The sequence below is a fragment of the Diadema setosum genome, chromosome 4 (assembly GCF_964275005.1).
Source record: "Diadema setosum chromosome 4, eeDiaSeto1, whole genome shotgun sequence".
Classification (NCBI taxonomy): Eukaryota; Metazoa; Echinodermata; class Echinoidea; order Diadematoida; family Diadematidae; genus Diadema; species Diadema setosum.
The window spans coordinates 5338244-5365752 of NC_092688.1; the positions used below are offsets into that span (position 1 = coordinate 5338244).

The following is a 27509-nucleotide window of genomic DNA, read 5'->3' on the forward strand; positions in this document are numbered from 1 at the left end:
CAGTAGGCACCTGTACACACACCATGGAAGCTCAATGCGCTAGCTAGATAGCCAGCCCTAATCGTTGCCTTGTCACTCGTTGTGAACACACGGCTCGGCTAGCTGGCTACCGAGACTGGAGCACCGACGTACAGTGCTAGTGGGTTCCGCCGTATCAGGGATCCGATACGATACGGCTACGATTCACCCCTTGATGTCCTGGCCCTACAATTAACCGGCTCTCAAATTTCCACCTAGACAAGTTTTCATTCTCAGGCAGGGTGAATCATTCACGGCTACATTAATTCTCTTTTTCCGCAGGATGATAACGTAAGGAATATCCTCTAGCAAAGATGGACAAAGTTGGAGAATGTCCACTTGTTCATGTTCAGCAAGTCTTCCAAGTGAGTATTTTACATTTGTCCGCTGGCCTTGCAAAGATACTAACGTTAGTAATCGTCCTTGAAAGGGTTTGCAAACGCTGCTTTGTTTGTGTCATTCTGGCTTTTGTGCTCGCATGGTTATCTCTGCGAGATAGAGCGTCAAATGAAGGGCATGTCACGGGCAAAGTCGGGGCTGGTAGATAGTGAAGGGCCCGTTCCACGCTCTCAAGCACATCCCGTAGCGACAACTAACGTTAGACAGAATTTATCAAACCGTCTGTCCGGAGGAGTTTTTTTTTTTTCTTTTCTTTAAAAATAATAATATCATTGTTTTAATTTTACTTTTTAAATACTAAATGGAGTTAAGGGGATTCCGTGAAGCCAGACATAGTCTAAGGTGCTTAGTCTCCATGAAACATAGCCTAACGTTAGGGTGCGTTTATCAACTCTTTTTCTCGGCAGAAACAGGTTTTCCAAACGGCTTTCAGGGAATTTTTACGAGATGATAAACGCAAAGCTGTTTTGAAAGCCTTTTTGGAAAGCCTTTTCGAAAGCTGCAAATTTGTGCTTTCTGAAACAGGTTTTCTAACTAGACCTACCTGTTTCTGGAAGCCTTTTGAAGCGAGATACAATTGTAAACGCAAAGCTGTTTTGAAACGGCTTTGTACTGCAGTTAAGAACTATGCACGCCTTATGACCTCTTCTCCTCGGGTCGAATTGCGCAATGCAGCTGTGCAGTGACAGGCCAGTTATCGTGTTCGCGAAGAGTTGATAAACGTAACTATTTTGGAAGCTGTTTCTAAAGGGCTTTGGAAAGGGCTTTGGAAACGGCTTTTGAAAGCCGTTTAAACAGAGGAAAGATGATAAATGCAGCCTTAGAGAGATCTAATTGTAAATACTAGGGTCTATCCCCAACAAGACTGATGTCTCGGTCAGAGTGATGACCTAAGTAAGACTTACAGTATTTAAATACTAAGTGTAGCAAAAAAAGCTGCTGAAAGAGTAATACTAATACAAATTACAATACCTTTTAATCTGTTTTAAAAGTGTTTGAACATTTTAGAGGTAGGCCTATCTAGAGAAATTTACACTGTGTGTGTTATTGTGCATCGTGGTAGCTTGTTAGTAGTTGATTCCTGAATTCACTAAACTCTAGAGCGAGGCACTATCTGAAATTCTAAGACCAGTAACTGAAGATGGAGTTCCTGTATACAGTGTAGTGTATGTAGGAGGCCTAGTGCAATGTAGTTCTCAGTTACATGTAGATACTTTCTTAGATTATGTCACCTGGTCACAATGACCTGTAGGCTATTTGTGTTATTTTAACCTGACCAGACGCCGCAACATCTGTATGGATTGACAGGGTTGTGCCGGTGTATCTCTAGACTCTAGTACTGGTATAGTTAGAACTACATGTACGTGGTAGACAGAAAAACCTATCTGCCTGGAAGAGTCTTTTATCATTGTTTTTGTTTTTAAAGTTTTACGACTCTCCTCTGAGGGGATTACGTGAAGCCAGGTGTAGTCTCTGCGGAACATACATCCCTGACAACAAGATACAGACTGATATCTTTCACTGAGAACAACCTGACCAGACGCTGTGGGGAAGCACTGACACTTGACACAGTGACAGGGCTGTGTATATTAAAGTTAGAACTATTTAACTATGTATTAAATAATGTGAACTCGACTAGATGTCTCCCTGTACCAAGCCTTACAAGTAAAACCCTGTCCTCTTGTTAGATTTACTATAGATTCATAATATACTGGACAATTGATTGTACCACATGTGGATGCTAATTAATATACAATTTCACAGAAAGATTGTTCTCTTTAAAGTATTGTAATTTAGTGTAAAGCGAGAATATTTGTGGCATGAAACTTTTGTGAATTGCCACTGGCATTCAAGACGAGAACTTTTGCAATCCAATGGCAGATCCAGGTGGGGGCGCACTGGGCACGTGCCCCCCTTTTAATATTGTTAAAACAAAAGAAATAAAAAGAAAAAATGGAGGGGGTGTTTGCACCCCCCTTGAGTTTGTAAAGGCGCCCCCTCTAGAGAATTCCTGGATCTGCCCATGCGTTTGCATGCATTTTAATTTTGTAAATGTACTTTTGTACATGTAACTAGATATAACTGATTGATCTCAAATTTCACTGAATTAAATTGCTTCCAAATCACTCTGCGAGCTCACTAGCTGGCAGTGTACAAATGTAAAAATTAACAGCAAATATTCAACTTCTACCAAACTTTAAAGAGGGCATATCTATCAAATCACCGCCTTTACACTTTTCATCAGGTATAAAGCATGTGAAAAGGCAGTTACTGTCACAAGGGCATGTGTGGGGGGTGGGGGTGAGACTCAATTCAAAATTGGCACATCATCCAGCTCGATGAGAACCAAACAAGCCCTTCAGCAAGAATCGTAAAGCGGGGGTACAGCTCCATTCAGATGCCCCGAGAAGCAGACTAGCTTAATTATTAAACTCAAGTTGATATACACGTTCATTTTTTTTTTCATTGAGTTTTTATTGATCAAATTAACAAGATTACAAAGATATCACAACAAAATTCGAAATGATAAAAATATTACTAATAATAAATAATAATAAAAAATTAAGTCAAAAAAATGAAGAGAATCAAAGCAAAGCAGCATAGAATAAAGTCAATAAGAATGTTGTACATATGCAATGGTACAGTCATAAACAATAATATCGCTTCAATATGTTAAGTTCAGAGTGTTCACCGCAATAACATACCTTTACATCATATGTCAAATCTCCATTTACGGAAATGAAGTACAAGTTTTCCATTCTTATTAGCAATGCGATACTCAAGATCTTTACATGTTTTTAAATACACCTTAAATCCTTGAAATGAGGGTTGGTTACCTCTGAATTTACACAAATAAATATAATATTTCAAGATAAGGAAAATATAAGTTATAAATTTATCATCTTTAAACCCGAAAAATTTTTCAAAAACGGAGGGGTTATAATTTTTCTTAGTGTTTTGATTTATTACATTAATTATGTCATCCCAAACTTTTTTTACGTGCTGACACTCAATAAATATGTGAATAACAGTTTCTGGTAATCTCTGACAGAATGTGCAGTTGGGGGAGTCCTTCCTTTTGATTTTGTGCAAAAAATCATTTAATGCTATAACTCTATGATATAGCTTGAAATAAAAGGAACGAACTCGAGCGTCAATAGAACTTTTAAAATTTCTCAGATGGATGTTATCCCACAATTCTGAATCTGGATTTAACGACAGGTCTTTCCAAAAACAAATTTGTTTTGCTGGAGCACAGTCCTCTGACATAATTGAGTAAACATATTTCGGAACTTTCTTTGCTAAACATAAGTTATTTACTATCGTGTCAAAAATTTCATTATGATCCCAATTTGATACAGTTAACCATGTTATATACACGTTCATTGATGATACAGTTTCATATCCAAGTTGATATTTTGAGTTTCACTGATCCAAACTGGTAAAAACTGCACAACTGTTTTCCAACTTGTGAACAATCACTCACAGGAATGTGAATTTCAGACTATAGGAAGTGTCCCTTATGAAAACACAAAGTTGATTTTTACTGTATGCTAATATTTGAGAAATTATACTGATGTACTGTACATCAACAATCCAGAACCTCTCAATGCACTGGGTGATGATGGAGAATTATACATTGTAAGAGCCAATATTGACACATTCCTATTTCATATGACTCAAATTTACATGATAATTATGCCTCCACCATGAAGTGGTGCCGGAGGCATTATGTTTTCGGGTTGTCCGTCCGTCCGTAATGAATTTTGTGGACAGCGTAACTAAAAAACCTTTTGAGGTATCCTAATGAAACTTGGCATGTGAATGTGTATTAGGGGATGAAGTTGTGCCTATCAACTTTTGGGTGCACATGCTCAAGGTCAAAGGTCAAAAGGTCAAGGTCAAATAAGTAAAATGTCACTATTTCCACCATATCTATGCAATGCCTGGAGATATTTTCTTGAAACTTAGTGTATACATGTATTACCCAATTAAGATTCTCTGGTGAAAGTTTGGGGTCATGAGGTCAAAGGTCAAAGGTCAAAAGGTCAAGTAAAAATATTAAAACTTCACTTTTTTCTCCTTACCTGGGAAATTGTTCAAGGTATCTTCATGGAACCTACATGTACTGACTGGCAGTGATTATCTAGACAATTTAGGGTTCATGGGGTCAAAGGTCAAGGGCAACACTTCAAAATTTTACTATTTCCCTCATGTTTAAAAAATGCAATGCCAGCAGGATTATTATTATTTTTTTTTTACACTTGGTGTAAATGCATAATATAACCTAATAGAGATTCTCTGGAAAGTTTTTTTTTTCTTTTGCCTCAAAGGTCAAAAGGTCAAAGATCAAGTGAAAGTGCTGAACTAACTTTTTCCTCCATATCTGGGAAGTGGCTCAAGTTATCTCGAAACTTACTACATATTTATGCATGTTCTGCCTGACAGTGATTATCTTACATGTATGAATTTTAGGGTCAAAGGCCAGATGAAAATGGTAACAATTTACTATTCAGTACAGAAATTGCACTTTTTCTCCATACCTTGAAAATTACTCAATGCATAAATGTGTGAATGGGTCAAAGTCAAGTTAAAGTCTTTAATCCCCAATACATGCTCTCCTATTCATCCGATTAAACGTAGGTCAAGGAAGGTGAGTATTCAACACATTTGTGACAAACTTGTCATGTTAATATTTTGCCAATTTTGTGAAAATGTAATCACACATTGTCCACATGTACTATCTAGACCTATTAGGAGAATCATGCATTATGGCGGAGGCATACCAGTCGCCATAGCGACATTTCTAGTATTAGTATATAAAATTTACAAGTATCAGAAAATATTAAGGGACGGAAAAATAATTGTAAATAGATATTGTGTTTTGTCAGAAGATGTCAGAGAAAAACTTGTTTCTCTTTATTCAAAATTTGCGCAAAATATCCGAGACAAGGTGCGCCTTATGCACCAAAGAAATGGTGTTGAATTATGTGTGTTCAGTATACCGTAGTGTACACATACTCACAGTATTGTGAGCAGACTGAGTGATATGTTTGATGTTATCTAAGAAATATTGATCTCCACTTTACATTATGTACGTATGTATTTTTAGCATGGGACGAGTGTCATGCTCCATGGGGTACAATCTGACATGTGATGGAGGCTTGACGTTGCTTCTGTGGCCATGATTGGCTCTTTAATTACATGTCAGACCCCCATTTGTGTGATCAATATTGAAGCTGTATGTCCATCTGTTCGTGGTCAACAATGGTTAATTCATAACCTCACCATTGACCATGAGGCAACCATCATGGTCAGTTTCAAGCACATTGTAGCTATTGTAGTTGTAGTTGCAAATTCTATTCCGGTACAGGTTATAAACTCTTCTCTACATGAAACATTTTCTTACATTCTATGCATAATATGGTATTATTTACTCTACGTAAAATGAAACATACTCTGTACTATAAACTTTTCAATATTCAAATTTGCCCTGAAGTGAACAGCTGTTAAACCTACATTCTCCCTCGGGGGCATACATACTGGTTTGTTACTGTGTACACCTGTACAGCATGTGGCTTTACTGCATGCATTTCTAGTCTTAGTAGTTGAACATATCAGTGCAGTTTCAGAAAAATGAGACAATCCATTCAAACAGTTTGAATTCTATACATACATGCACAATGTTTCGATAGAAGTCAAGCAATGTGTCTTCTGCAGAGAAGACAACAGTTCAATGACATCCCAGGGAGTGAACAGTAAATGTACAAAGAAAAGAGAATTCCACATTTTCATTTTCCTAACATAGTGAAAGGACTCTTCCTTCTTCAGGAGGCAGGAGGAATAGTACATGTATATAACATACAAACTTTGTACTTCACAGCTGTATAGGTAGTATGTTTAATTCATCATCAGTAACAATTGTAGAGAATGTGTACTTCTTTTGTGTAAAATATATATGAACATTATGTGGAATTCTCGTAATATATTCTTGAATGTGAACTTTTAAACAGATTGTGTAGTTTTCCTCACACTTACTGTAATTGTTTTCCTAATATATATATAATTTTTTTGCCGTATGATGACTGAATCCACATTCATGTTTGTGATAAACTTCCCATTAATCATAAATCAATGTGAACTTGAAAAACACCTCAAACACACAAACTACACAGGATGTGACGTGTGCAGGTAAACAATTTGAATATCTTGTCGTCCATGAACCACAGATGACTATGTAAACAGTGCAGTCGGGAAGAAATATCACCACACTCAATTACACCAATTGTAATGAAGCATGTGACCAAATATTTACACTCAAATAGTGGTAATTTCCTTGTGCAAAGGTTTTCAAACAAATACGTAGATACCATGAATGTGTAACTGGCATGTATACACACACAAAGTATCAAAGTCCTGAAGATCCTTTGTTCTTTGTTAGAGGCACAGTGCCCTCATGTTCTCGCCAGGGAAATCTGACAAGTTTTAGTACATATTAAGGCATGTGTTGTTATTGTGTGAGACATATTTTCTTTGTGCAGCATTTTGTTTGAGTCCCTTATCATAAGTGCAGTGCAATGGTTGAACAAAGGTGTGTTTATGTATACACCTTGTAGAAAAATAAAGTCATTATAAAGACTCTAAAAGGAAATGATACATTCAACACAGGAAATGATCATAGACGCAACCAAAGAGGTTACCAGCAGAAGAAGCTTTCGTTTCCCCATTTATCACAGTTACTCAGTGAATTGCTCCTAGATCTTGAGAGAGGTAATACAGTAACGAGATATGAAACTCGTCAGACTGACGAGTTAGGTGATACGCTTGGGGTTATCAGATGTCGGTCATCTGTGATCGACAAAGAAAAGAATGTGATATAGACACCTTGAAGTTATAATTGAGTTTGCATGCAAAACCGTTTCCCTAACCTCTCGGCCACGGGACATCCACGGAAATGGTAAGGCAAAAAAGAAATGTATAGATATTACAGGGAGAAAAGCCAATGCCCACTCAACCAACGTGGCCGCGTGAACATGTATTGCATTGCTAGACGGAAATGCGGCCTTGTAACTACTGATGTCGCTATGCCATTTCTGGCAACTTGGGAAAAATACGTGCCGTAAACATAAAACCTATAATCGGCTGGTTTTGATACCTTGCCTTTAATCACAATTTTCAGTGTGATGACGTCATCAAAGTACAAAACAATGATGTGGTCTTGAAAGACAATTGTTCAAAGTACAACACCTTCGTCGTCGTCATTACATATTATGATCAGTTTGACAAAGTCAGCCTGCAAAATTTTGCAGCAGTCGAAGCAATATGGTCTCCAACACAAAAAAGAGGGATATGGTGTGTGTGTGTGTCTGTGTGTGTGTATAGGTGCGTTTATATACGAATGTGATTTCTACATGGACGATATATGTAATACAAAATTGAAGAAAAAAAAAGAAGTAAAATAGCTAAGTAATTTGTTTCGTGATCTTGTGGGGTTCGAACCCGCACGTGTGCAACCTCACGTCTCTGAGACGTCGCCTTTAACCACTCGGCCATACGTCTCGACGAGAAAAAAAAGAGGAACGTAAACTTATGTATGTGAAAGATGAATCAGGAATCGTTTTGTCCACATTCCATTCTCATTTTCAGTTTTAAACTGCAAAATTGTCAAACTAATAAGGAGATTTCAAAGAATAACATGCATGATTACTGCAGCTTATTGTCTCAGTTACCACACACTTAAGTTACAGAGGAAATGGAGCAAAATCATCTGAGATAAAGGTGCTTAAACGTTGTCAAGTTAATGCACATAAAAAAAAAAATCACCTCCCATAGAGATAACACGTAAACTTGTCTGATTTTGAGTCTTTACCTTTAATAACAATTTGAAGTATGATGGTAAGTCTTCTTGAACCAAGAGTGTGGAACGCAAGCTTCTACGTGAAAGATGAATCATGACGATCACCCGTGACCGACACATCTTCAAAGGGATCAGTTATTAGAAGTGGAAGCCCTCGTGCCAAGCATATTGTCTCAGCAATTCCAAAGCAATGATACCCTTACATTTATGCATACCATAATTTCCCTCTGAAATCAATGGTAGGTATATTCATGTACAATTGCTTGCCTTGTCCATAAACTTTGCTTTACAAACTTTCAGTGAAACGTGTCATAACATAATTCTGTAACTCCATTAGCAGGGATTGACTTCATAAAGAAAGATATATCAAATTGAACGCTTAGCGCGTATAATTAAGGGGGATTTTAGCCTGATGCTCTGTTCTTCACTGCTCAGATACCAACAACACTCATTACCTACGGCTACGTATAGAGAAACAGCCATGACGAAAATAAGTTATTCCTTTTCTTTGGCAGATAGACACACAACCCCTTTAAACCACACTATAATTGACATGGAGGGACATGAAAAAGTTCATTACTACTACTGAACAGTGATGCCTTCTACTCATGTGGCACAAGATACCTCTATAGCAACATAAAACCTGTCTACAACTCCGTTATTGCGTCAAACAATAACATCCTGGAATTTCAAAGAGATGAGCGAGACGCCATACACCTGGCCTAGAGTTAATTCATTCAGTTGCCATTCCTGCTCCAGTTGAGTTATGCAAATTATTTTCCGACCTGTCTTGTGACAATATAACAGGAACAAACGTAGAGAAAAGGAAAGGGAAAAGGAAAGGTGGCAAGCGGGGCACTGTACCAAGGGCAATTTATACAATACGTATGATAAATGAAGCAAATCCAACCTAGAGCCTCCGACAAAAAAAAAAAGAGGAACTTGAGCGACTGTGTGTCGTGGGGTAGTATAATTGATAAGATAATACGATAAATGACATCGATCGGAATAAAGCTGAACTGCCAAAAGAAACACAAAGAAAGAGAGAGAAAAAAATGATAGCGTCCTGCGGGTCTCGAACATCTCGTCCTAAGGTAGTGCATAATGACCATGCAGCGCGCTAAGTGACTATAAAGCCACACGGCTGTACCGAAGATTGGATGTGAAATTTATCTTTAATCTTTTTTTATTTATATATATATATATATATATATATATTTATCTTTAATATTTATACCATATACAACATGAAAAAGTTCATTACTACTACTAAACAGTGATGCTTTCCATTCATGTGGCACAAGATACCTCTATAACAACATATAACCTGTCTACAACTTCGTTATTGGGTCAAACAATAACAACCTGGAATTTCAAAGAGATGAGCGAGACGCCATACACCTGGACTAGAGTTAATCAATTCAGCTCCCATTCCTGCAAGTTATTTAAACATACATGTTCCTACCTATCCTGTTACAGTATAACAATAACCAATGAAGAGAAAAGGAAAGAGCAAACGAAAGGTGGCAAGCGGGACACTGTAACAAGGGGCAATTTACAACATTAAGTGTGACAAAATTAATGAAGCAAACCCAATCTCCAAACTCCAATACAAAACAAGGGAAATAGAGCAGCCGTGTTCACGGGTTACGTACACTTGATAAAGTAATACGATAAATGACATCGGAGTAAAGCTGAACTGCCGAAAAAAAAAAGAGAAAAAAAAGAAAGAACGGATAAAAGTCCTGCGGGAGTCGAACCTCTCGCCTTCTGGTATGGCGTTATGAACAACCAGCGCGCTAACCGATTATGCCACATGGCTGTCCTGAAGATCGAGTGCGAAACTTAAATCTAAATACTATCGTGACAGTGTTGACTTGTGATGGCGCTATTCAACTTCCCACAAGTGGCAGCGTGGATTCGATCAATATACAGTTGCAAAGAAAAATTGGGAATCGTTCCGTACAGATTGCATTCTCATTTTCAGTTTTAAATTGCAAAATTGTCAACCTGATGAGGAGATTTGAAAACATAAAATGCATGATTACTAAAGCTTGTTGTCTCAGCTACAACATATTTATGTTTCAGAGGAAATGGAGTAAAATCAGATGAGGTAAAGGTGCTTAAACGTTGTCAAGTCAATGCATGGTTTAAAAAAAAATCACCTCCCATAGACATAACACGTAAACTTGTCTGATTTTGAGTCTTTACCTTTAATCACAATTTCTAGTATGATGACGTCATCATATTTCAAAACCATCACATGGCCTTGAAAGGCAAATGTTCAAAGTGCAACATATCTGAATTTGGGGTAATATTGAGCTTAAACAACAGAGATACGAGCAAATGAATGTCAGAAACAGTACCTCAAAAAAATTAATTCCACTTTTTTGATTTAAAATGACGATATGATGACGTCATCGCGTATTCCTGGCAATACTAATACTTGGAATGTTACTTACAATTCATATACTTTTGTAATATGCAATAGAAATATAGGGTCAACGGACGATTTAAAGAGCTATGGCGAAATAAACAAAGACATGTTTTTTCACTATATTTGCAGAAAGACGCGCACGCGGAATTTCAACTTTGACGCCAGTGCATTCCTTTGTTATAGGTCGTAATCGATCGGAAATCAATGGATATTATTACTCAAAGTATCAGGAATCCAAATCAGTCAAAAAAATTGCATTTTCATGTTGCTTACGTGCTCTGCGCGCGAAATTGCGCGGACGGACGCGCACGCGAGAAAATGTTTGAAACGCTTAAAATTGTCTGAAACTTCGAGATTTCCCATTGGGAAGTCGTTTTGAGCCTTTTAAAATTTTGACGCGCGCTTACGCGCGCGTAATGATGACCTGTGTAACTAGCGTTAAAAAGTAAGATAGAGCGTGACCTGAACTTCATGTCCACCGAAAATGATACAGAAATGACATCTAGTTATGAAGTTATGATCGATCATGTGACAAGGTCCGAAAATCACAAAATGGCGCCTAGATGACGTCATAGATATGTAACTGTCATGAAAACCTTATTGTGGCTAGATTTTGTCATGAGACATGTTGACTGAAAATGTCATGTTATTTCGTAATGTCATTCTTGAGATATTGACGACACAAAATTGTCCAGAAAGAAAGAAGAATAAAAAAAAATAAAGAGAGATTTTGACAATCACAATAGGTGATACGCTGATAGCGTATCACCTAAATATACAGCATACAATGTTCAGGACAGATCATGGAATAAATCACAAGACATACTTCTCCCTGGTTTCATTTCCTTTGGTCGGTGGTGCACGTGTAACCTTTACCGTACATGTGTGCATCATAATGTCCAGGTATAATCCAGATTATTCATATTGTTCAGGAACTTTGCTTTAAAGGTATTAGCCCACATTTGTAAACCTGCAGCAATTGGTCTCATAGTTAGCATGGAGTTTGGGTATGATTGCAGTAACACCTGTGCAAAATTTCATTCCAATTAGTCCATTACTTTCATAAAACTAAATGAAAATGCACCGTATGCATGCGTATAAAAACGCTCGCTAGCTCCGGTCCACGCACGTACTACATGCATGCGATACATGTGTAAGTTAATGTGCGTAGCTAGCCCGCGCTCGTAATTTGATTTTGGGTCGGGTTGACCCGGTTTGAAAATTGATTTTAAAACGATGATTTTCTCTCTTTTATCGAATGGTATAGACAAAGAGCAACAGATGAGGTATGTTACTGTTATAACTTGTACTTGAAGTCGTATTGGACCTGTTTTATGCAGTTTTGATTTTCGTGGGTTTGCAAATGTGTGCTAGTACCTTTAAAGGGACTGTATAGTACTGGTTGAGGTGGGGATTCATGTTGTGAACATTCCTAAGTGGGATAATGAGAAACTTCTTATGAAAAATGAAAGAGCATGTAATTTTAAGAAGGATTCAACATTTATTTAATGAAAATTTGTTTTCAAATGGCCGATATATCCAAAAAAGTGATAGTAAAGGGCGACAGGCCACGTCTTTTATTAGGATCTCTTTGTTTCACCTTGTTTTTGGATATCTCAGCCATTTCCGAACAGATTTTCATCAAATAAACTTTTGATACCCCTTAGAATTGCATGCTCTTTGACATCTCATAGAGTGGTTTCTGAATATCTCACAAAACGTTAAAAGTTAACTGTAAATCCTTACCTCAACCAGAACTGTACACACCCTTTAACTTTGTACATTATAACAGTAGCTTGCTCTAGTTTCTTGTTACTCTCCAAGGGCACCAAGGCAAATAATGCACTGTTATTATTATGACATGATCTAATCTGATAATTGTAAAATTAATAGCTTGTGAAAACATTGTCTCCTGTAAGAGTATGCGTTGTGTCTGATACTTTTTGGATTCCAAAGTGGGAACTCAAGGCCCGTTCACAAACAACGAAAATCGAAATTTCAATCGCGATCCAAATTTCTATTTTTTTTTCGACCGTTCATACACAGGGAAAAATCGCACTTCGCAGCAAGGAAAGAACGATCAGTGGCCAAACTGCGCATGCGCGAATCTTGCATGACCGAAGACTGACCCCGCAGTCCCAATAGAGTTTCGCACGCGCTACAAACGATGGGATTAAAAATACCGATTTCCGAATCTCGATCGCGCTCACACACACGACGCTTGGCAAAATAATCGCGATTATTCTGAAAAATCGCACTAATAGTGCGAGTTGGATCGCGATAAGGATCGCGGTAATTAGCGAGATTTTTCTGTCCACACTGGAAAAAATTTCGAAATTTTGATGGCGATAAGAAAATCGATTTTTAAATCGCACGAACGGGCCTTCAGTTCAGCTTTCTCCTGAAAGGTGATAATACAGTTTTCATACTTACTGGTATTCCGGAATAATTGTTCATTGGTTTTCAATAGTGAATTCAACCACTTGTGATATTATCTTTATTGTACATGTCCCTCGTTGTAATACAGAAACTGTGTAAGGTTTTATACTAGTCAGAAGGAGACATTGTGTGAATTGAACATTTATATTTGGGTAAGATCACATTGATGGGTGTGTGTGATAATCAAGTAAGGAGCAGTACCGGTAACAATAAAAAGACACGGCTTTGAGCCTGTTAAACCTACAATGTACTCCATGTACTGTATTGTACCGGTACATGAAAATGTCTTGTACTGCTTACATCATACCTACTGAGCTAAGGCTACACAGTGTGTAGTTAAGAACACCTAAGAGACTTTACCATGATGAACTTGGAACAACAATTGAACTTTGGAACAAACCATTCATTTGTGATGGATACAATGTACAACTGTAGTTTCAGTTAAGTATAATACAGTGTGTACCTCAATGTTTAGGTCTTTATGGTGGAAAGTGTGTTAAATGTGCTGATGCTGTTGGGAACAAGGAAGGAATTCTGTGAATTGACAGGGCATTGAAGAGATGGTACTTATACCTCAGTTTCAATGGCCAGTTAAGAGCCTGATCTCACCTCAGATATTATATTATGATATCAAATGTCATATTCCATGCCAAGATGTGGACATCATTAGATGTGTGAATAGTTACATTCACATATCATTTACGAAGATTGCAAATTTTGCAATCTTCGTAATTTTGAAGTTAGTTATACATAATAGCTTGTTGCCTACGATGTAATTTTAAACCGTGAAGTGTGCCTACGTGACACCTGATCTAAGTTAAAGATTGAATTTTAAAGTGAGAGTGCTACTCATGAGATGATTTAACCCCTGAACAGGAAGAAATACATGCAGTGCTAGCGATAAACCTGGTAATGTGTGATAATACAGTAGCGCACAACATGCACTGGAGGTTAAAGGGGAAGGCTAGTAACTGATCAGTGGGAATCAGTGGAAATGCTGGGAGATGATTGTTCTAATCCTTATGGGATTCATTCAAGAGTTCATTGTATATCTATTGTTGTGTGAAAATGATTTGCTTCAGAACGGTCTCATATTCAAGTAATGTGCAGATTAATGCTCCGTCACTGACCAGGGACGCTAACCTGAAAGCATTAAACTGCACATTACTTGAATATGAGACCATTCTGAAGCAAATAATTTTCACACAACAATAGATATACAATGAACTCTTGAATGAATCCCATAAGGATTGGAACAATCATCTCACAGCATTTCCACTGATTCCCACTGATCGGTTACTAGCCTTCCCCTTTAACCCGGAAGCTGAGGGGGAATAGGGTTCACAGAGAGGTCATGCACTAACTTTCGAGTTTCTTGATTATCATGTCTACTGTATATGATGCTAAACTACAGGTGTACAAGTGGGGAACCACGCCCCTCCCCCCCCCCCCCTTCTCATGGATAGAGTATTTAACCCAAAGATGTCTTGTGGTTCTAATCATTGTCTATAAATCTTTAAGATCTTGCTAACTTTCGATTGTATCCACATTAGGCTATGAACTACCAGCAAATCTTTAAGGATTGAAACTTCAATCTAATCTTTATTCAAGTTTTAGGGATGCCATGTGAACATATCATTTGTAAGTAGGGGTATTCTTACATGATATCTTGGGGTGCTGGTGGAGGTACAATACATCATATAGGGCCTATATTTAAACATACAATGTATGTAGTATACATTGCAAGGCATTCATGATGCCTTTGTTGCTTTAAAACCCACATTCTGGTCAAACTTAAACTAAACAAAAAGCAAAACCAAGTTGATTTTGTGATATTGGAGCTAAAAGGGCTAAGTGTGATTTTGTCATGGATTTAACTTGAAGAGTTCTAACTTTGTGTGTAGATGAAGTCATTATTTTGTTGTTCTTTCATTTGGCAACACTGCACACTTGCACTGGACTGACAGTCCCTGACCAGTAAAAATCACTGTTAGACCAGTAACTTTTACAGGAATGGACCAGTAAGAAATGGACAAAAATGGGTACCTACTGGTCCAACAGACCGGTCCGACCAGTAGAAAAATGAATTAGTGTGTAGCCCAGCATTTGGTCAAGTTTTGTACAGATTGTCGTGAAGTCCTGATCAGGAAAGAATACACGATATTAAATGTACAGCTGTACTTTAAAACATAACATTAGCATGCATTGACAATGTATAATAAAGTGGTACAGGTAGTTATCACATATCATGAAACACTTTGGAAATAGTACATTTGTTTTGCAGCATTGCCTAACTAGCACGCACATACACTGCATTGTATTGCTAAACCTTGAATTTTAGTCTAGTAACATATACCTATTTGCACTAATTTCTCCCTCAACCTTTGCCCCCCTTTCCTTTCAGCTGTCCTCGTATGGGGTCAAGTCAGAACAGGTGACCTTTCCACGGGTCACGATGTCGTCCCACCGTTGGATCTGTTGCCGGCACAACAGCAAGAAGAAGAAGCGTGACAACTGCGTGACAGCTATCAACCTCACGCGTCGCACGCCGCGGGCAATCACTTGGCCGTGCTCGGCGGACTCTGCTATGATGAACCCTCGCAAGCCGTGGTTGGCTCTCAAAGGTTTGTCTGAAATGCTCAATTTTTCACTGATTATCTTCTCTGGAAGTGCTTGTATGAATTTCAGGAGTCGCAATTCATTTTGTTGTTGTTTGCTTGTTCCTTTTTGCTGTCTTTTTGCTGTGTGGGACCCGCACTTTAATAAGTGTGGGACCCACACTTTATTATTATCGCTTTGTTTTACTTTGATTTTGGATGTTTCAGTCATTCCAAATCTGATTTTCATCAAATAAACTTTGAATTCCTCTTAAAATGGTATGCTCTGTACTATTTCTTAAGTGTTTTCTTGGTATGTCGCAAAAAGTCAAAAGCCAAATTCTCATCTCCACCAATACTGTATCATCCCTTTAAACAGGCATGTTTCAATTTTTTTTTTTTTTTTTTTGTCGCCAAGTAAATGCATTGCATAAGATATTGGACCTTCATGCTGACTACTAGTGACATTTCCAAACCTGTAAATTAAGATATTTTTTATTGAACACTGTATGCACTCAGGTGGTTGGCTGCTAACACTGTCAGAAGGACTTGAAACAGTACAGTACAGCATGGTATACTGTAAAACAAGCAATGTTCGCAAAATTAAAATGCACGCGAAAGTTCTTGTCTACACAATATGCATTGGATGCCAGTGGCAAGTCGCGAAAATTTCATGCTGCGAGAAAGGCCGTCGGCTCCAATTTGCAAAATGTTCATGCTGCGAATATATCATGTTTTACAGTAGTACAGCATGGTACAGTATGCCTTGGGAGCGTTCGAGCACTCCTCTGGCATGGGTACAGTATAGTACGCTTTAATAAAGAGCAGGGGCGGATCCAGGAATTCCATAAAGGTGGGCATCTACAATGTTGGTTTCTTTGAAAATAAAAAATTAAAGAGGGTGCGAATAAAAAACCTGCATTCAATGTACAATGAAGTGTATGGCTATTGTACGCAGTACATAATGAAATACAATGTAAAGAGGTCTTGTTTAGCTTGGTGCAACAGACAGACAATTTTGCACGGATGTGGACACACTTGTGCATGCTCCCTTGAACCATGAAATCTTGACGTACATTGTATGTTTGAATGTGGATATTATGAGGCACGTAAAATATGCTTGTGTACGGGCTTGATACAATGCTGTGTTTTACAAGTGTAGATTCTTCATGCCAGTGCTAAAGATCAGTATCCTGGTGTGTGAAGTCATATTGTTGTGGTTATTTTCAGCTATTAGACAGCAAACAGCTGAGTGAGTTGCTATAGATAGACGATCCCAGGTTGATGACAGAATCTATTGCAAAGACAAGGGCAGGAGGGGATCAGAACGGGGTCTGATAACCGTGTTGGGTTGCTGTCATGTGTGATTGGAAAATATGGACTCGGCTCAAGTGTCAAACTACGAATAGAGGCACGTAGAATAGAAATTAAGCTTTTCAGAGGAGCAAAGAAGTCCATTAGTCGGGCTATCAATCAAGGGAAGAGTGTGGCACAGAATGTCTATAGTTACATTCAGATGGCAGGCCCTAACCTCGAGGTTAGGAAGCCTCGAGGTTTAGCTCTTGCCCCCTAACTACGACGTGTGTCCACACGACGAATCTTAACCTCGAGGTTACGAAACCTTGAGGTTAAGCTTCTGCCCCCCATAACTACGAGTGGGTCCCACTCGGTGTTAAAACCACAAAACAGGAAGTTTCAGCCCAAACAGCTAACAAGGCGTCTATTTCTTCTTTAGTCCAACGTACTCTTTTTCCCACCGGTGGCACCAGCTTCCTCTGTTATGGTATGCAGAGATAGCACTGCACTGATGACTTTATGCCTTTATGAAGATATTCGTCAAAAACAATTTTTTAGCATCGGAGAAGAATATAGAATACAGTAGCGAGTTTGACGTGTTCAGTTTCAAGAGATCGAGTGCATGGGAAGAAAAGATGATGTTGTTGTGATGTGCGTCATAGGTTTTTCACCTTGGGCATACGTGTAGTATATTTTGTGGTGTACGTTTGGGAGGTTGACCCGGAAGCAGAGGGAAATTGTGGGGGCTGGAGTTCACGGCGAGGTCACTCTTAACTTCGAGTTCATTGTTTTTTGTGTTCACACGGTGCTTAACTACGAGTGGGGACCCCCCGCGGCTCGTGGTTAGAGCGCTAACCATAAGATTTCTTGTGGCTCGAAACATCGAGCAAACCTCGAGGTTTGCCAACTACGAGTGTGTCTTCACGGTCCTTAACTACAAGCTCTAACCTCGAAGTTTCCTAACCTCGAGGTTAAGGGCTCCCGTCTGAACGTAACTACTGTTGCTTGTCTCAGCCAGTAGTGTTAATGACTCCCATGGGTGGTGTGTATCTTTTGTAGTGGCTGAAAGTGATGAATCCTCCTGGGAGTATTTTTCCTACCACCCCCCCCCCCCTCCCCCCCCCCCCAACCTCCATACACAAATTACTTTCCAATCAGCTGATGCACAGAATACCTTTAGGTGAAATTAATGGAATGAATCAAGAACGATTCAACAACCTACAATACCTACTGTATGCTTGTAATTTACTTTATACAGTGGACACCTGAGTGATACACAAATTGCATTGTGATGCCACCTATTATAGCTAATTCATGGCCAATATACAAACATGTCTTTTTAAAGGCAATTCTTCTACCCAACAACTACCCTCTGGAAGCTGTTATGGTATATTTCAAATTTTTGTGAGAAGATTTATCTCAGTATAAAAATTGTACACAAAACTTGTGTCAGCCTTGCAGGGAGACTACTACTATTACTACTACTACTGCTGCTGCTGCTGCTGCTACAACTATTACTACTACTACTACTACTACTACTACTACTACTACTACTACTACTACTACTACTACTACTACTACTACTACTACTACCGGTACTACTTCTAATACTACTACTGCTACTACTACTACTGCTGTACATTAAACATATGTAAGGAATTTGACTTTAACAGCTTTACTGCCATGAGAGTACAAATTGTCCCATAAATTAGAAAGAGAGCACAACGCATAATTGTCATGATCGATAGATTACATCAGGACCTGCTAAAGTACTTTCGAAATGAAGTACATTGTACGCTAAATAGGCCTACTGCTTATCATTGAAGAAATGATCCATGACTTCCCCAAGAATATAATAATTCAATAAATGTGTTAAAGGTGTACACAGATTAATCTTCACCTTATCTGTTAAGTGACAGGACAGTAATTTCCTTGAAAGTTAAAGGAAGCCAAGAAGTACATTGTACATAAATCCAGAATGAGATTGTATACGTGATGTTTGGCAGCCATGACAGATGGTGATAGATGAGGGGTGTAGAAAGCCTCCCGTAATGGCACGGCAGTGTGAGTTAGGTGCTCAAAATGGCAGTCCCCTCAACTACGGGCAGATTTACTGCTCCTTTCCTCTGAAATACTCCTTGTCTACAGGCCATGGAGGATGACAGTGGCTGTATTGCACAATCGTTGGTGCCAGCAGCTGGCGTTGAAAGTATGCATGATGTGAAACCATTCATACCCGGGGTGGCTTTAGCCGGCGATGCTCAGACTTTCAGTTGAGAGCGAGGAAAGTACCTTGTACACGGCATACTACTGCTGGGCCAGCTCTCGTATTGCTGTCGACATATTTGACGACACCATTATGAAAGCCTTGCATTATGAAAGTGATGATTTATGAAAGTCTTGCATTGATGACAGCCTTACACTGAAAGTCAACTCGCTACTGTATACTTGGATGTAGACTTTGTGTTGCATATCATTATATGCAGCAGTGTTTTATGCAAGAGACAATGCCTTGTTCTTTGCTCAGTCTGACAATATGTTTTAGAATCTGGATGAGAGATTAGTGTTTTGTGTACAGTACCAGTATCTAAAGTGTAAATGATGATCTCATGCTCTTTAACCAACAGTTTAATGATAATTCAGAATAAGTCAGCAAACGTAATGGTAGACATCTGATTAAATATTGGACAGTAAATAATTCAATCATAGCAGTACAAGTGGATCCCACTTTCAAGAAAGATCTAGATGTATGAAAACCTTCGGGTAAAAGATGATGCTGTGATGTACTGTACTGTTGTATTGTCTCCTTAAATCTCTGGAGGACTGGGTTAATTTTGTGAGCATCTTCTCCAAGATTTGAACATCAGTGGTTGCCAAGAAAGATGAGTGGTTGCTATGGAGTGAAGAGGATGTCTCTTCCATAGAGCAGCACGCAGTGTTTGTATATCATTTAGATTTGTCTGTCAGACCAATATTCAGTACAAATTGGAAAGAGTGTGCCATACTCTGTGCAAATAAGGGGACTGAGGAAGGTTTGCCCAGTAAAGTTAGGGCGCGTTCATGCGAATTTCATAGCCAGAATCACAAACATGAATCATGATTCAAAACGGCGTTTCAAATCACGATCTCCGCGGAAGAGCGTTCATGCGGGCTTTCGCAACGCTGATTCTGGCTCAGCTCATCCATTGCCATTGCGCAGCGCACAACGCAGTTTGACCTTGTCTCTTCTGCAACTCGAGCCTGACCTCCTGTTACATGTAAATCCTTCTGCCAACTGATCAGTCAGTTTATTGTATGCCTTTCCATTTTATTTCGGTGAATACCTGAATTCCAATAAGCTGTGGCATTCAGGCTCTGCCCACAGATCGAGGAAAAACCTTAATTCTTCGTTGTTTTCCTCAAGTGGTAGACACAGAGCCTGCAGCCATTTCCATTACTATTATTGACTCAGTCGGAGAGTAATTACATGTATTATTATGTATTATTACAATAAATAGCTAGCTAGATACTATAGCATAGAATCGGTGTATGGCGTTGATGTAAACAAACTAGTGCAGGTATGGTACCGAAACACATGATTCACAAGACGTACACAAGCGCGCGAACAGAACCAGAAGCTGTGCTGGGATACCCCGTGAGACACGCATGCGCACAGCGGTGCGCACAGCGCACAATGACGTCATAGAATCATGATTGAAATCACGGTTGCGTTCATACAGTTTCTGCGATTGTGATTCTGGCAGAATCATGATTCAAAATGCCCCTTTTTCCGCATTTCAGATCGGCGTTTTGAAACGCGTTTAAATGGAAAAATCGCATGAACGCAACGCAACTAAACAAGTTTAGCGAATAAACGCATTAAGAAACGCAATTCTAGTTTCGCATGAACGCAGCCTTAGCCCCTCCCCTAACCCTCTCAGTGCCACAATATGAGTTACACTGTGTACAAGTGTACAGTGTACAGTTGTAAACTCTTGCTACCGGTACCTGATTGGTTGACTGCACACCATTTGCTGATTCTATCTGGGATTGTATAAAACAAATGGTGAATGTTTTCTATTCATGCATTGGAACAAGATTTCACACTCGGTGTGAAAATGAGATGAGACATTCTGTTGAACTCTGCTTTTCCTCGTTGAAAAGTGCATGTTAGTTCTCATCTTCCACTTTTCATAGTTATCAGTGGAGAAGAGAAGTGACATGTATTCCCAATCCACTTTCAGTTTGCTGATGGGCTGATGTGTAGGCTATTGATCGCTTCATTAGTTGATCCCATGTTGTGTACGACTTGCTTAGTCCGGCACTCAGTGACAGACCATTAAAGCTGCATTTATAAAGCAATTTCTATTCTGCATTCATTACCTGCCTGTCATGTGCTTGAGTCCTATTTTTATCACTTATTTGTGTTACAGTATGATCCCTGTAATAAAATGCAGACCCAGACACTACAGCTTCAGTCCACAAGGTGGTCTCTTTGTTTTTAATGTTCATTCTTCAAAAAAAGGATGAATTCACAATATCATGTGATATGATTTGTTTTATGTGGTACTTATGAATGCTTATTTTAAAGCAGGCAACCCCTTGACTGTTGACTTGCAGAGTCCCTTTCACAGCCTATGTAATCTTACTAGGAAGCTTGATGCTATGTCAAGACTTTATCAGTATGTGTTGCTCCATCTTCAATAGTGCAAATCTCCCGGCTATTTTTTTTTTCTTTCTTTTTAAAGAGGATGCCTCGGTTCAAGCGATGTTTTCCTCATCTTGCTCCGGTGTAATCAGGCTTACAGGACTCCCGGGGAAAATCGGGCTGAATATCTGATGAGTGCATATGAGGATGGTTGGAGGGTACAGTAGATGAAGGAAGAGGAGGTCATGCTGCTCCTTGCTGTCAACTTTCAATCTGAGGAAATTGTTTTCCTCCTACAGTGTGATTTGGGGGAATCTGCTCATGAGATGTCTCTACTTTTTGTAAGGTACAGCAGTAGCTGGCCCTGTCCATAAAATGTGTAGAACTTTGTAATTTGTTGTTTGTTTGTACATATATTTTTATGTGTGTTTATTCTTTTTTTTTTCTTTTTTAAGGAGGGGGGCCTAGGGCAAATAATACCTTCATCAGTTATCAAATGATAACTCATGTTTACCATGCTAAATTATTCTATTAGATCATGACATGTCATTATGTTTCAGCAGACTAGTTTGTTTCCTAGATACAGTTGAAAGTCAGCATTCAGTAGTTAATAACTTTTCAAAAAACCATGTACAATGTACAGCTGTATGTGTGTGTGTGTGTGTGTGCACTTTGCATACATCTTTATGACTGCCAGATCTATAGCCAAAACAAGTTATAATTTTCCACCTTGTGGACACTCACCAAAACATCCTGTAATGAGAAGACGTCTGGAAAGAAAACAGGATGCAATCAATATACTCTGTAGTATTCAATATAATACCAGTTCATTCAGGAATGCTTAAAAATTCATGGATAATTTAACCTTTGATGTCACTCCTAATGATGTACAATTTCTGCTAACATTGTACTGCTTAGAGCACAGTGCTCATATATGTCAATGGGTGGAATTTATGCTTTGGGTATTTTAAGAATTATTGATATGTTCAGTAATTGCTGCCAGGTCATGCAAGTCTTAGGCAAGCTTTAATAATGAGAAATTGCTGCAGATATTCTGAGTAAAGGAGGTCAATGTTTGATCTGATTATAAAATATGACTTGGAGTGATTAAAAGAGGCTCATGAAATCCTACCTTCAGTCCCTCTGATAAATGACCACATGCTTCATTGGCAATAACATCATACCAAGAGAATTATAATGAATGCTAGACCATGATGGGCCCCTAGTGTAATGCCATTTTCGAGAAAATGAGGCATCTAGAAAGGCACAAACCTCTGCCTTCTTGGAAACATTATTGTGCATTCCCCCCCCCCCCCCCCACACACACAGACCTCTGCTTTCTTGGAAACATAAATACACTATGATCTACAGTTGTCTTTTCTGCTGTCCCCTTTCTCTCTCACAGGGTATACCTGGGAAATGGGAAGTATAAAAACAATGTACATTGTATGTGTACATCTGTAGTATATAATTATGAAGTTTTACTTTCAAAACTGTCAAATGAGAACTTGTGCTTAAATGAGCACCGAAACCTGCACTGTTGAAGTGACTTGTGAGGTTAAATGTATGGCAAGTTGCCTGTGTGAAGCACATTTGTGATGTTATGTTAGGAAAGGTTTTCTTCTGTTCATCCATCTGTCAGTTATGATAGTCTGCCCATCTATCTGTCTGGCTGTTGTTTGGGTTGTTTCTACATTTGTATCTGTGCTGACAGTTACAACTTTATTGCATTAATGTAAAGCATCCATGGGATACTGTATGTAGTGTTGGGAATCTTGGCTTTATTACAAAACCTAAAGAACACAGCAAGAGCACATCTGGATCAGTGTATATGGCCTAGGCGAAGTGAAGTGTTAGGGTAATTTGTCATGCTACAGTATGCTACATTGGCCTTATTTCCGTGCAGTCATTTTCATGTGACTTGGGGGTGTGTGTGGGGGGGGGGGGGGGGTTCTGGAGGAGAATATCGGAGGACAGCAGGAGTAGGGGCAACATCGATGGAGAAAGCTGGAGCGGAGAAAGTCTCGCGGGGATTTCTGAGATGGAAGAGGATGTGACAGGTTACCTGGTGATAGATTAGCCAGCCTCCTCGTCTCACCGTGGAAGAGTTTCTTTCCATTCTTTCTCTTCCTAATTCAATAAAGAAGAGATGAACAAGGGGGTAATCACTGCAGATTCTTGTAAGGTTTGATCACAGAGTGGAGAAGGAAATGAAGGAAAAGATTTACTTTCCCAGCGTTCGTCAGAGGAGAGTATTAAAGGTTCACATATGGGACTTGGTGTGGGACTTGGTGTGGGTATGTGTGGGATGTGGATGTGTGATCAGAGACAGAAAGAAGGCATAATGTGGGGCACAATAATGGGGCACAATGATCAGTGGAGTACCAGAACACCAAGGTTGTTGTACATAGAAGCCATGGAAGGCTAGTTCCAAGTAACTCAGGCAAGTGTCTGGGACATGGTAAAAGCAGCTTATGTGAGTTAAAATGTACATTAAATGCATAGTCATACAGTTTTGTACAGTGATATGAAGAATCATTTTCACTTATCACTAAACTGCTTTGGTTATACAATTCTACATGTATTGATTTTAGTAAAACTGATATTTTGTACATGAATTTTGTCAGCATGTATAATTTGAATACGATATTCCCAGTATGATTTTGATGCCCCCTTGGAAATTATGGTATTAATTTGTAGAGCTTTGTGAAATGCATTTTGACTCACACATTCATCTCACTTTAACAGTTTTTCAGAGATAATGTTATACTTTATGCACCTCAACTACAACTGTACAGTATGCACTCAGAGGTCTTGCCACTAAGTTTATGATCACAGCCCAAATTGCATTTGTATGCAGTGTTGAACTCTAATCTGATGAAATAAACATTTACTGACCTTTATCATGTTGTGAAGCCACACAAATATTCAAGGATTTGAGGGGTTGATTATAAAAGTCTGTCAGTACTAACAGTGACAGGCTCATGCACAATTTCAGTAGTATTCTGACATTATGGGGCTGACAGGGTTAACTGTTGTGTACTCATGTGGGGGAGGTTGGCATTTAGGGGAATGTTTGATCAATGAGTGACCCTGAGGTGTTCCTGTGCGTCAGTGGTCAACGATTAATCTTGTCAGAGTGACCACAGGGTTGATTAGGGGATGATGAACCTTTGTGTGTTTCATACATAGAGATCACATTTTACTCATCTTCTGGGAAATGACCCATGTACAATTGTAAACAGACATGTCTCATTAACCCGTTGAGGAAGGTTGATTTTGCTACAACACGCAATTCCCAGAGACACCTGCCGGAGGATACTCGGGACTCGTCCTCAATGGGTTAAATGCAACCAACTGCTCAGTTGATTATATCAGGAGTGTTCTATGATCTTTATTTTAGTGTTTCTCATTGTATGAGTGTGTCTTCACTCATGTCATTGTTTCTCAACTTGGGTCAATGGCACACAACAATATTCTTATATTTTTCTGTGTATTGTTGTATGAAGAGCTGTTTGAATTTATACAGTATGGCAGCCCTTGTCCGTAAAGTACCAGTAGCAAGAGGTGTACATTGTATGTATATGTACAGAAAGTGACACAGAGCAGTTTATCAATTTACAAAATATAAAACTTCAAGCCTTACTGCGAGCTGTGTCAAAGAGCATTCAAATCTGAGGGTATTTACCCCGACTGATGTGATGTCATGAATTGTGTCACTCTTGTCAACTTTCCCTTTTTAGAATAGCTTGTTTTATATTTGTCCCTATAGACAATGGTGGTGAGCAACAACAGGGCAGGCTGAAAATAGACCCAGCTCATGGCCCATGGGCAGTCTTTTAAGGGTGCCTGTTCATTTCACTTTTTTTTTTTTTTTAAAACAACGATATTTTCATGGTTATACAAGTTATCGCCATTGTTCTTGAGCAGAGTTGTGACATCAGCTTCCATAGAATTTCCAGTTGCAGGAGTAATATATCAGTGTTTAATAAAGGTCTTTTTTGTTTTGTGTCAGCTGGCAATGTTGTCTGAAGTACAACATGTACGTGTATATAAATGTATTCACGTGACATTTTATCAGTGCTTTTTTTCTAGTTAAAAAGTTTTTGTATGTGTTGATGTGGGGCACCTGTTCTTCAAAGACGGTACAACACACTTGTTATTACAGGCTTGTGTCTTCCACACTTTTGGTGCTGTGAATAACGAGTCAGACCCCCCCCCCCCCCAAAAAAAAAAATAAAATAAAAATTAAGAAAAAACAAATAAATAAATAAATGAAATAAAACAACATGTAGCAAATACTTGCAAAACCTGCCCATACCATAACATGAATCATGATTGATTCATACATACATAAAACATGTACAAACTACAAACAAAAAAAACATAGAAAAGAACATAATTTGATCTACTTCAGTGTTCATCGTAAGATAGGACATAAAACATTTATTTTTTTTTTTTTTAATACCACAAACTTCAAATCATGGATGCAAAGTAGGTGATATCATCACTCTTGAATATAACTTTAAATGCCATATTTGGGGGTCTTTTAATACTTATTTTTGTTATTGCCATTGGCCAAAGTAGCTACACTATATGTTAACAGCAAGTATTGAATCTGGAACAGTGAGCTGTACCATGATGAAACAGCAATTTTACACTTGCCAGTCTAATACATCATAGTATAAATGGTGTCTTGGGTATTTTTGATGGGTTCATCTAAGCACACCTACACTATGAATACATGAACATATTAAACAGTGAGTCCCCACAAAAATCAAATTTGCATGTAAGTGTCAGGAAATACATTGTAGGATGTCTCTTGTTTTGGGGGCTCTGACCATGACTCCCAAATCCGATTTTACGGAGATATTCTGATTATCATGTGCAGTCAGAGTGCATGCTGGAATCCATTCATCATGGCCATGTGTCATGAAAGGCCTCATTTCGCCAGGTAATTGCCCCTAGATGGGTAGAAATCATTAGTGACACCAGCCTGGCTGTAGATTACCTCTTTGACTCATATCCTGGACTTCCCCCATCCCCTTATGCCTAGTCTTCAATTTTAGACCTTTGCATTTTTTTTTTTTTTTTGGGGGGGGGGGGGAATTCACCTACATTGTATTATTGGGGCTGTGTGGGGTGAAAAAGTGTCTGGTTTGGTAAAAGATCTTCAGCATTAGGACAGCGAGAATAGTATCTCATTTTTCAACCACTATACAATGTACATACACCCATATCTCCTGCTGTCACCATTTTTGGCTTGAACTGTCCTTGTACGATATGCTGTGTATACCATATGATTTGCAGGGTTTTTATTACTGTACTAATTACAAATTTAACTATACACAAAAATGTTAAGTCTGATCCCGCAATGCATACATCCGTTCAGTACTGTACTCCAAGATCACAAATTTTACCACTCCTGAAACTATCGGAGAGTCTGAATTCCTGAAAAATTATATCTCGCTATTTATATACTGTATTTCCTGTGCACTCTGTACATAAGCCAACAGCAATTTAGTGTTATTTGCAAATATTTAAAATGGAATGATTTAATTTGCCTCAGTGCATTATAGGTTGCAGTGTTAAATATCCTCCCTGCTTCACATTTCTTTTATCCAGTTAACATAGTTTGTAATTTGACACAACTACTGTCATAATTACAGTGTACGTATATTTGCATGTGTGTGTGTCTACATACAATGTACTAGGCCCTAGTGCTCTCTTCAATTCATTTCTGTGAATTGTACATGTAGTAGTCAGATAATTTACAAACTGTATAAATGGTTCACTGAAGAGGTTTATTGAATAATATGGCCTTATTTCCTGAGCTAT

At 38.6% G+C, this 27509-nt stretch overlaps 1 pseudogene; it reads left to right on the forward strand.

The window, feature by feature from the left end:
* The first annotated feature begins 220 nt into the window (after window positions 1-220).
* Window positions 221-27509, forward strand: part of LOC140226782 (clathrin heavy chain-like) — a 63810-nt pseudogene continuing 36521 nt past the window's right edge.